General features: G+C 35.1%; 1 protein-coding gene across 17 annotated transcripts in view; it reads right to left on the bottom strand.

The window, feature by feature from the left end:
• COBL (cordon-bleu WH2 repeat protein) overlaps nucleotides 1-12,843 on the bottom strand; it is a 330,921-nt gene that overhangs the window by 135,229 nt on the left and 182,849 nt on the right. The gene's annotated exons all lie outside the window — the stretch shown is intronic.

Raw genomic sequence — 12,843 nt, forward strand, 5'->3', positions numbered from 1 at the left:
TTGAGTTCAAATCTTACCTCAGATACTTCATTAAATTATTGCCTATTTTTTCATGTGTAAAATGAGCTGCAGGAGAAAGTGGTAAATCACTGCAGTATCTTCACCAAGAAAACACAAAATGGGGTTATGGATTATGAAGAGTTGGACATCACTGGAAAAAATGGCCCAACAGCAAAACAAACAAAAAAAGATTAAATAATTTGCCCAAGGCTGTGCCACATTCAGGATTTGAAACTGGACCCTCTGCTTCAAAATCCAGTGTTTTAACTCTTGTACCACTTTATGGAGCTATGTATCAAAGTATTTCATACTCAGACAACTGGAGCATTTGACATTCATTATTCTAGAGGACTGAATATGGAACATATCCATTATACCCCACAAAACTATCCATGGACATAGGAGTGAGAATGAGACACGAATTAGAATGTATTTATATATATATATATATATATATATATATATATATATATATATATATATATATATATATATATATATATATATATATATAGGAATTTTATATGAGGAATTTGTTTTGTATGACTATTTGTTATGAGAAGTGTATTTGTTATCACTATAAATTTGTTATAAGAAATTAAATTTTCCAAGAAAAACTACTGGAGGGGCAGCTAGGTGGTGCAGTGGATAGAGCACCAGCCCTGGAGTCAGGAGTACCTGAGTTCAAATACGACCTCAGACACTTAATAATTACCTAGCTGTGTGGCCTTGGGCAAGCCACTTAACCCCATTGCCCTGCAAAAGCCTAAAAATAAAAGAAAAAAAAGAAAAACTGCTGGGAAAACTGAAAAATCATATGGCAAAAACTAGGTCTAGACCCACAATAATCTTATACCTTATACCAAAATAAGGTCAAAATGGGTATAGGATTTAGTCATAAAGAATGATACCATAGACCAATTAAGAGATCAAAAAATACTCTATCAGGCCGGCTAGGTGGAGCAGTGGATAAAGCATCAGCCCTGGAGTCAGGAGTACCTGAGTTCAAATCTGGTCTCAGACACTTAATAATTACCAAGCTGTGTGGCCTTGGGTAAGCCACTTAACCTCAATTTGCCTTGCAAAAACCTAAAAAAAATACTCTATCAGATCTTTGAAAAAAAGGGAGAAATTTATGACCAAAGAAGAAATAGAGTACATTAAAAATTGTAAAAATGGATGATTTTGACTTTATTAAATTAAAAAAAAAGTTTTTTGCTTAATATAACCAAATACAGTCAAGATTAGAAGGGAAAACAAAGTTGAGAAACAATCTTCACAACTAAGACTTCTGATAAAGTTTTCATTTCTAAAATACATGGAGAATTGAATCAATTTATAAGGTTATAAGTCATTCTTTAATTGGTAAATGATCAAAGGCTTTGAACAGTCAAATTGCAAATAAAGAAATGAAAGCTCTATATAATCATATGAAAAAATACTCCAAATCATTACTGATTAGAAAAATACAAATTAAAATTGCCATAAAGTACCACCTCACAACTATCAGATTAGCTAAAATGACTAAAAGGGAAAATGAACAATGTTGATTGAGTCTATGGGGAAGATTGGGACATTAATGTGAACTAATTCAAACATTCTCGGGAGGCATCCCCAGAATGCCTAAAGAGCAATAAAACTGATCATACCCTTTGATACTACAATACCAATACTAGGCCTATATCCAAGAGAAATCATAAAGAATGGGAAAAGTTCCATATGTTCAAAAATTTTTATAGCAATTCTTTTTGTAGTGGCAAAGAACTGGAAATTGATGAGGTGCCCATCAATTGAAGAATGGCTGAACAGCATATGGTATATGAATGTTATGGAGTAATTTTGTTCTATAAGAAACCATGAATGGTCAGACATTAGAGAAGCATGAAAAGAATTACATGAACTGAAGCTGAGCAAAGGGAGCAGAACCAAGAGAACATTGTACACATTAACAACATTGTGAGTTGATCAGTTGTGATCAGCTTCTCTTAGCAGTTCAGAGAGCTAGCACAACACTGGGAGACCCATTATAGACTCTGTCTTCTACATCCAGAGGGGAAAAAATAAAACAAAATTCAAACACTCAGAAATTTGAATGGCTACTATGTTCACTTTTCACACTTTTTTTTTTTTTTTTTTTGCAGGGCAAATGCAGTTAAGTGGCTTGCCCAAGGCCACACAGTGAGGTAATTATTAAGTGTCTGAGACGGGATTTGAACTCAGGTACTCCTGACTCCAGGGCCGGTGCTCTATTACTATGTTCACTTTTAAAAAAAATTTCTTCTAAGTTATTCTTTTTCTATTGTATGACTAATATGAAAATATGTTACACAAAAATACATCTACAACTTTTACCAGACTGTTCGCCATTGAGAAGGGGATGAGAAAGGAGGGAGGGTGGTAGAAAAAATATGTAACTTCTAAATATGCAAGTGGATAGATGCTAAAAAACTTCCATAATATGTAATTAGAAAAAATAAAGTATCATTAAAATAAATTAGTTTTTCTTTTCTTTTTTCCCAATGGGATGGAGAACACAGGGAGGTAAAGAAAATAGATTTCTAGGGCAGCTAGGTGGCACAGTGGATAAAGCACCGGCCTTGGAGTCAGGAGTACCTGAGTTCAAATCCGGTCTCAGACACTTAATAATTACCTAGCTGTGTGGCCTTGGGCAAGCCATTTAACCCCATCTGCCTTGCAAAAACCTAAAAAAAATAGATTTCTGTTAAAAATTTTTTTAAAAAAGGAGCTATATATGTTATGGGATAGTGTGATTCTTTTTTCATTTGTAACTTACTCTTTGTTGACCCATTTGATTTTTTTCTTGGAAAAGATAATGGGGTGGTTTTCCATTTCCTTCTCTAGCTCAATTTACAGATGAGGAAACTGTTAATTGATTTGCTCAGGGTAACAGGGCTAGTGTTTAAGGACAGATTTGAACTCAGGAAGATGAGATTTCCTGACTCCAGGCCTGGCACTCGATCCACTGTGCCATCTAATTACCCCCTTTATTAATAGTTTTATTTAACTGACTCTGTATCAAGTAACAATCTATTCTGTAACATAACAACAAAATACATAAAGAATAAACACAAAAACAAAAAGACAAGAACTCTGATCAATGCAATGTTCAACCAAGATTTTAAAAGACTGATGAAGCAAACTATCTGCGTTCTGATAGGACTGGGATCGACTCAATATGCAAAATGAGACTGACATTTTTGGACACGGACAAACGAAGAATTTGTTTTGCTTGATTATTCAAATTTCTTAAGAGAATTCCCTCTTTTACCCCACTAGGAAAGAGGCGGGGGGGGGGGAGAGAAAATAAATGTATGTTAAGGGGGGGGAAAAAGTAGAAAAAAGAAAATGTTTTTAAAAGCTAATTAAGTCTGGCTGGCTAATTGCTATCAACTAATAATCAATGGGGGACATATACTCTAATGGAGTTTATGAATAATTTGCCTATTAGAGAAAACCTTATACACTTGAGGGTAACCCCCTAGAATAATGGAGGGAGAACAAATGGTCATAATCTGTGTACTGGGCCAGCTTCTGGGAATATGAGTGGAATAGTGAGCTCAGTCCTCCTATATATTATGCTTCTTTATATAGGGTGCTCCATTAGGGCAGTTTTATGCTATTATAGCAGCATCTCGCTCTCGTATACATAACATGCATAAACATAGACATACATATACATATATGTATGTATCTTATCTCTTGCAATTCAGTCATCCATGAAAAGAGATAACTAGATTATTTTTCTTTTTATCTCCAACATCCAGTACAGAGTTTTATATATAGAACATGTTTAATAAATATTTGCTTACTGGTTGACCCTTTTTTTTTCACTTCCTATCTTGCATTCTACTTGAAGATGCATATGTATCCCCCAGCCTCTAGAGAATGTAAGCTCTTAGAGGCCAGGGAAAGGATGGATGTTCTTCATTCTTTGTTTTTTGGGTTTTTTTTTTTTTTAGATTTTTCAAGGCAGTGGGGTTAAGTGGCTTGCCCAAGGCCACACAGCTAAGTAATTATTAAGTGTCTGAGGCCAGATTTGAACTGACTCCAAGGCTGGTGCTCTATCCACTGTGCAACCTAGCCACCCCTCTATTCTTTGTACCCATGATACCTATCATATAGAAGGAGCTAATAAGTTATTGAATTGCAATCAGGGAGAATGTAGAATGCATGTTTTGATTTTAACAAGTGATTCGTGGTAAAGACCCATATTAAAGACAGAGGCCAAGAACACTTTATTAACTCTAGAATGCTAATCAGGAAAAAAAAAGAGCAGCTTGAGAAATATTTTTGCTTCTGTTCTATTGAGAAAAACTTAACAAAGGGACAGTGCCTGAATCCCAGCATTATTGGATCAGTTAGCTTTCAACAAATCACGTAGCCAAGTTGCACCAGTAGTGTTTTTTTCAGGAAATTTAAACAATTTCCAGATGTCTGGTTTCATATCTATAGCTCTCCTGATAGGGACTTTTCCTATACCTTCCAACAGCCTATTTTAATAAAACTAGCTTTTTCCAAACAAAATGCAAATGAAGACTCAGGCAAAACTGAATTTCGCATGGCTTTTCCATTGCCAATTTTTTTTCCCCTTGGATCTAAGGACAAAGGAATGTTCTAAACTTAAATGATAGTTACCATTTGCTTTCCAAATTTTATAATAAGATATATGTCATTAGCCTTTCTGTTTATTATTGATGTTTTTGTCCAGGTTTTTGACAACTCCTCAGGTGTAAAGGTGGTCCCCCAATGTGCAGATTAACAAAACACAGAGGCAATGCTGTGTATGGATAGAATATTGGCCTAGGAGTCAGGAAATCCCACCTTAGGCACTTATTATCCCTATGATCCTGGACAAACTACTCATCTTTTCTCTCTCTAAGTTTGAAAAAGAATGGCTTCTAAGGTCAACTCTAAATCTATGATGCCCAGCAGCTTAGATCCTGAGGGAGTTCCCTCAGCCACTGGAAGGATAAGTGATTGATTCAGGGTCAGAATGCCATTAAAATAGATGTTATATAACTTAGATGCAGACCTTCATCCAACTGTCACCTCTGACTCCGAGAACCATGATGGCCCATGAGGCAGACATTGAAGACCAAGATCATCCACTTCATTCCAGGACATCACAGAAATCATAACTGTTGTTAGGAAGAGAGAGTGAGGCAGTCTAATTTATGCAACTCTGCCTCATTTAAATCCAATATATTTGCAAATCAAGACATCACTCTGTGATATCACTGGTCCTCTTCAGAGAATGAAGGGTAAACAACAAGAGTTTTGGATGGGATTTTCTGAGTCCAAGGGTCACCCTGTATCTCTCTGATGTCATGCTAACCAGTTTTGAATATAAGTCCTGAATATTAAATTACTTGCTTCTAAATCAAAATACTTGGTCTAAATGATGAAGTTGACAGGTGGCATTTAGATAGCACTTTATGGCTAATGGAATACTTTCCATACATTATCCATTTGATTCTCGTAAGAACTCTGTGAAAGAGATAACTGGACATTACTATCTCTACTATTCAGATATGGAAAAGGAAGGAATTTAACCAAGGTCACTGAGGTACCTTGATCAGGGCTAGAACTTTGGACCAAATTTTTCTGACTCCAAAGTTTTCTTTTATACTATTCCACAACACAAACAAAAAAAAAAAAGCCAACAAACTTTGGAGGCTCAGGGCAAAAGAGAAATTTAACAACATTCAGCAGTTAATGTTGTTATGTAGAATAGAATAGAATAATGTCGCACAGAATTACAAGAATATTGTAATTCTGTCAGCTTTGAACAGAAGTGAACTTTATTTCAATTTCCTGGTTAAGGAAAACAAAAAGTTGTTTTTTATGACTTTTTTAGCTTCCCTGTGGGTTGGGGTTTATCTGTCTAAACCGTTTTATTTCCCCTAGGATGTAACACAGTGCTCCACACATAGCTAACATTTGGTAAATGTTTGTTGAATGAATGAATGGTTGACCAAAAATATTAACCAAGGAGGAAGAGTTAACCAATGGGGCCAGAGTGCCCAACTGGAATTTATATAGTCCTATTCCTATCAAGCATAAAGTTGGCTGGGGAATTATTAGCACAGCATTATTTTTAATTGCAAGTAGTCTAAGCTTTCTAGCCTGGCTCATTTCCCAGAGATATGGCTAAAGGTAAGGAAGATGAAGTAATATTATCTGTTTCCAATAAATGGACGAGGGGGGGGGGAAGGAAGGACAGAACCTCTTAAATCTTATTAAAGAGCTAGAAATGAATCTAACTAATAAAGTCTTTAACTGTTGGGAACATTCTGCAAATGGGGTAGAACTTATAAAGTCACTTAAAGTATATAACTTCAGTTTCATAAAGTTAATATTTGAAACCAAGCTTATGCTTACATTAGGAACAATAAACAAACATTCCAAGTCTGGGGTCCATTAAAACCCACACACATGGAGTAAAGTACATTGGGGGGGAAGCAAAGTCTGTTACCATTCATATGTAAATCTTTTATCTTAATTACCTCCTCTGTAGATAACTAAGTAGGACAAGGACCAAAAACAGTTATCAGTGATTCCTTCTGTATATAATTAGAATAAAAGCTAGATAACCTTAAGTGTTTACAAGGACCAAGACAAAATCAAACATGATATAGTTATATGAATAGAAAGAATAGGCCCAGCAAGGCAAGAATACATATTAATGAGCTAGACACAATGCTAAGCAGACAAAAGTATTAGTTTCATTCATGCACTTCATACATTTACTATGATAACTGACTTATATTTCAGTGAAGCTGTAATCTTACAGTTGCAGATAACAGTATGTTCATACCTTCTCACATATGACTACTCTATTTGACAGCTAAGTGGTTCAGTGGAAAGAATATCAGACCTGAAGTCAGGAAGAATTTAGTTCAAATTTGACCTTGAACATCTATTAGTTATGTGACTCTGGGCAATCATCTAATGGGGATACTAATAGTACCTACCTCCAGACTTATTGTGAGGATCAGGAAGATAATATTTGTGAAATGCTTAGCATAGTGCCTGGTCCATTATAAGCACTCTATAAGTGTTAGCTATTTTATCATTATCTTTACTAATAATATTGTTATTATTAGTGGAGGGTTGGGCTCCTGACAGTGCAACACACTTCATACTTTCTTGTAGGTATTTTACCTTCTATGAAGATCTGCATGGTAGATGAGAAGTCTATCTATTAAACCCTGTTTTGGCAACAAGATCGGTCTAAATCCTTGATATATCCACAGTATAAAAGGAAATAGAGGGAACTAGGTGGTAGAGTAGGTAGAGTTATAGGTCTGGAGGCAGGAAGATCTAGTTCAAATCTAGCCACAGACACTCAAGAGCTATGTGACCCTAGGCAAGTCACTTAACCTCTCTCTGTTTGTCTTAATCCACTGGAGAATGAAATGACAAATTATTCCAGTATTTTTGCCAGGAAAACTCCATGGAGTCATGAAAAGTTGGACATAACTGAATCACAACAAATAAAGGCAAATGGAAAAGGAAAGGAGAAAATGACTCTAGCTATCTCCCTTTTCCCACTACATAGGCACAAAGTCTTTCTCTTTATGTATTTATAAAATATTTGCCATTAATCTAAATTTTATAAGACACTATGAAAGAACTGACTTCATACTGCTTTGTTGGTTAGTGATTCTAAGGGGGCTGATATATTTGTGTGTATATGCCTGCATGTATGTTTGTTTCTGAGGACTCCCTCTTTCTCTCTCTTTATATATGTTAATGAGGGTCCCAAATTTATCTGAAGCCTACTGAAATATTGAACACATTCCTAATGACCTGGTTGAATAGTTTCCCAACCCCTCCCTCCCCAGAAATGACATGGCGTGACTATGTGTCATCAGTGTGCCACTTTGGAGCCTTATCTTGGAAATAGATATATATCCCAGAACTGCTGGAATAATACTCTTTCATTGATATGACCTGATTTTACCATCACCTGCATTTCTGTCACCATTTCCACGAACACCCTTATTTTGAAAGGCAGCTTGGTAGGTGACAGGCTGGGAGTTAAGAAGACATGGGTTCAAATTCTACTTTCTGACACTGTATTTCTCTGAAAAATAAGACCTAACTGGGAAATAAACCCTAGCATGAATTTTTTTTCATGATGCTCATAATATAAACTCTATTTTAAAAATAGGCCCCAGTTAAGATTGGCAGTCAGACATCTAGTCTGTCAATTGCAACATGCAATGGGTATATTAAATTATAAAAATATTAATACATAATTAAATATAAATATGTTGACATTAATATTTAAAATAGATATATTGTTCATGAATAAACATGTAGATTGCTGTACATTAATTGAAAATAAACCCGAACGTATCTTTTGGAGTAAAAATTAATATAAGACCTGGCCTCATTTTCAGGAAAATATGGTAACTTTTGTATGACCTTAAGCAAGTCACTTAGCCCCAATGTGCTTCAGGTAATTCTCTAGAATTTATCTACTAAGAAAGAGACTAATGGACCCAATCGAAATCTGTGTCTGAGATAATTATCAAACCAACAACTCACTAAATGGAGAATTTTATAGACTCTGCATATTTCTAAATCCCATTTTTTAAGCATAGGACTTCACTGAAGAATAATACAGCCCATTTGTACCCACCTTTATGCTTAAAAGACGCACTTATCCTTGAAAAAATTGAAATTAATCAAATAATTTCACAACTCAAATTCAGACCAATCCCTTTCTTCTATTAAATTCTGGTCCCAACTTTTTGTTCATTTGTGAAGCTTGTTTTAGCCATGTGGACCAATAGACCAGAACAATGCCCACTTTCCAGATCTAGCCTCCTGAATGGTAAACCCTAAAGTGATTATAAACTCAAGTTGTACAGTTGAAAGGTAACTTATCTCTTCTTGATAAATGCCTCTGTCAGAAGGTTTACATTAGATCACACTAATCAGTTTTTTAAAAATTACAAATAAAAAAACAAAACAGTGTCTGCTAGTGTCTAAGTATCAAAACAAAAATGAAAGAAGGGTTCAAGCAGAGGAGATGATTGAAATTGTTCCTCCCCCAAATTCTTTATTTCTAAATAAAATTTTCAGAAAAATTTTCATATTAAGATATTTATTTTAAAAAGTCAAAACCCAAGAAATTTAATTTTCTCATCTACTAGTCACATAACTGAAAATAAACTTCTTCAGGATATTCCTGTTAGCAACAGTAGCACATAAATAATGTTTTCTAAACAAACATCTTATCTTTTTATGGAAGGAAGTCTATTAAGAAATAACTGACGTTCTTCCCCAACACTACCATAAAAAAATACATTTCTGGATTCTTTTCCCAGAAATCTGTAAATGATATTTTTAAAGGATCTTTTATATTTTTTGCAGCTATGTTGAAAAAAAAATAAAATAGATTGAAGTAAGTTCATCTGTACCACAATAAGGATAACTCTGACCAACTTATTAATGCTTAATTGTAACAACAACAATAACAACAATAATAGTAGTAATAATAGTAATATTAAGGGGATTCTCCATGGAAGAAATAGATCATCATAAAGTCAACCACAATATGTTGACAAAAAAACACTTAACAAATGATTGTCTTATGGATTTTATTTTTAAATAGAAATGGAGGGTTTTATGATGGCAGTTTAGGATATCATTGCCATAAGAAATTTCAAAAGAATTACCTGGAGATTATGCAAAGAAATGACAAAAATGTTGAAATTCATTACTGCAGATATCTTAGGCTCAAATAAGATCATATGACTGTTCTAATTAAGCAATACCGGGGGCTTCCTATGCTTCTAGGACAAATCTACTTCTCACTTTTGCTTTTATAGTCTTACACAGCCTATTCCCTACCTATCTTCATAGATCCACTGGACATTACTTCTCTACTTCTGTTCTGTGAAATGAGGTCATGAAACTTTCAGTGCCTCTCTGGACCCTTGCAACTCTGGAACTATGATTCTTTGAGATTAAATATGTGCCCAGGGCCACACATCTACTAAGAAATTTTAAGCAGGATTGGAATTAGAGTATTTCTGATTTCAAATCTATCCATTAATCCATTTCATCTCTCACAGATGATATAAACAGTTCAGAACAAATGCAATTAATAATTCTTCTTCTTCTCTGACCACCATCACCTAGCTAGTTAGCTACCATTTCTATTGTAACTTTAAGGCTTCTTGACTACCTAGCTTCCTCTATTTTATAGGTAGGTTATAAACACTTGATAAATTGAATAGAAGCAGCATATCTTTGTAGCACAAGGGTTTTTAACCTGGGATCTCTGATCTAGGTCTGTGAACTTGAATGGAAGAAAATGATATTTTCATTTCAATAGAAAGGGTTTCCTTCATAATTCTATGTATTTTATTTTACACATTGAGAACAATATTCTGAGAAGGGGTCAATAGGCTTCACCAGTCTACCCACAGGGTCCCGTGATACAAAAAAAGTAAAGAGTCTGTGATCTAATATTGGGTTTAGAATCAAGAGACATGGTTTTGAATCCTACCCCAGATACCTCTTATAGGAAGTCATTTAACATTTTTGAAGTCTAATATCGATCAAAATGGTACACACTATAGGTACATCTTAGGAATGAATTTTTTTGTTCCCTTTTTATTATTCAATTAATCAGAATTGCTGATAAAATGTTGAATTACTTGTCAAAAGACAGGTGTAGCATCATGGGAAGACAAAATAAAGTTAACATTAGGAACTGTTTTTCAATAGAAAGAAAAGGGCATTTTTCCTTAAAAAGATAAAGAACTAAAGATATGACAGACTTGGGCTGCCAATGTCAAGTAGTTCCTTCAGATTCAGGGTCAGAGTTCTGTGGGTGAGCTTTCTGAGTCACAGAATTAAACTGCATAGGGTGGAAGAAGTAAAAAACGACATTTTTTTCTTTTTTGGGAGGGAGGGGGTATTCAAAAAGAATAATGAGGAAACTATATAGTGACTTGAGGGCAAAAGAGATATGTATACCAAGGTTATAAGATAGCCCGAGGTCATCTATTTTAAAAAGTAATTACTACAGGGGCCAGTAGGTGGCATAATGGATAGAGCACCAGCCCTGGAGTCAGGAGGACCTAAGTTCAAATCCAACTTAAGACATTAAATAAGTACCTAGCTGTGTGACTTTGGGTACTTAACCTCATTGACTGAAATGAATGACTGAATGAATAGGGACGGATAGATAGATAGATAGATATGTGACCTTGGGCACTTAACCCCATTGCCTCAAATAAATAAACTATTAAAAAATAAAATTGTAAAACAAAAGTTAAAAAAAGTAATTGCTACAGAAGAAAGGATCCTGAGTCCAAGTTAGAAGACCTAAATTAATATCCTGGCTCTACCTGTGTAGTTAAGTCATTTAACCTCCCTGGACTTCAGTTTCCTCATCTTGTAACATAAAATTTAGACTATGTGGTCTTTGATATCTCTCCAATTCTAGAACTCTGAAGCTATGAAGATAAGCAGAGATTAGGATGCCCAAAAACCGAGCTCAGTCTCTAAAATCAAGAGGCCAGGATAGTAACCAACAGGGGTTTCTAGCTCACTTAAAGGTCAACTTAAAATTGGTAGAGAGAGCCTAGAAAATACCAAAGGTGATGATCCAAAATATAGGGGAGAAAAGCCAGCTGAGGAACAGATATCAATGAGAGTGAGAAGCTGATTCTTTTTCATATTTCTATTGACATATCACTGTAGAGAGCCAAGATTCAATTAGGTATGGATATCATGGTTTATTAAAGAATTAAAACATACAACACGCTGAGCAGTCAGCCTACTATCTTTAAAAACAAATAATAAAGTATGGCTCTTGCCCCTGGGTGATTCATACATTATCTTGGGTAGCAGACAGTCCCATCTTCCCCAACCTCCAACTTATTAGGAAATCCTGGAGACCTATGTATGTGACACAATACAAGTCAGACTTAGGGGAAAAAAAAACATTTCTTTGAAGAATTTTTTCCCCCATGGCACATTTTTAAGCCTTGAAAATCACCACTATGGAACAGTATGAAAGATTTCCCTATCCACTGGGAGCTCAGGGTTTGGATGTTTCAAAGAGTATGCATGTGTGTTGTGAAGGTAGGGAAGGAAGAGGAAACCAAAGAAAGGGGGTGGGGAAGGAATCAAAGTGGTAAGTGTCTCTGAGGGCAGGCATCTATCCCACATACTCACAGGTGTTTCCTTCAAAATTTCATGTTTTAATTACCTGTAATGATGCTGTATTTCTTTGAAGAACATTAAAAAGGGAGCCTTTTTAAAACACTGGGCAACCAAAATGTCTTATATAAACAAATAAACTCAATATCTAAGGATAATCTCAGTTTTCTTGAGACTGTGAATCAACTTTTTTCACATCCTTGGCTTTTCTCGGTTTCATTCATTTTGAGCATCTACAATATGGATCAATTCCGTATCAGTCCAAGGTTGTGAGAGCTGTTCACTATTAGAAGTAATTCTAACAAGTTGATTCTGAAGTCAAGGAATGTAGAAATCAAGGCATGCCAAATACACCAAAAAAAAAAATACAATATCATCAGGACTCTAGGGTATTGACAGGCAAAAGCAATTTACTAACAGGTGGGTATAAAACAGCACAATGGTTCCAGTCTGAACATCTTGAATGGAAAATAGATGGACTTCCCATCCCAATATTAAAAATTACTGTATAAATGACATAGGGAGTCCAAATATGATGTCATGGAACAAATGATAGAAGCAAGCAAACTCAGAGGGGTCTAGTAGTAAAGGCTGGCTAGGCTACTCTGCCATAAAGGACTTCCAGGTTTC

The sequence above is a fragment of the Macrotis lagotis genome, chromosome 8 (genome assembly GCF_037893015.1).
Source record: "Macrotis lagotis isolate mMagLag1 chromosome 8, bilby.v1.9.chrom.fasta, whole genome shotgun sequence".
NCBI classification, from domain to species: domain Eukaryota; kingdom Metazoa; phylum Chordata; class Mammalia; order Peramelemorphia; family Peramelidae; genus Macrotis; species Macrotis lagotis.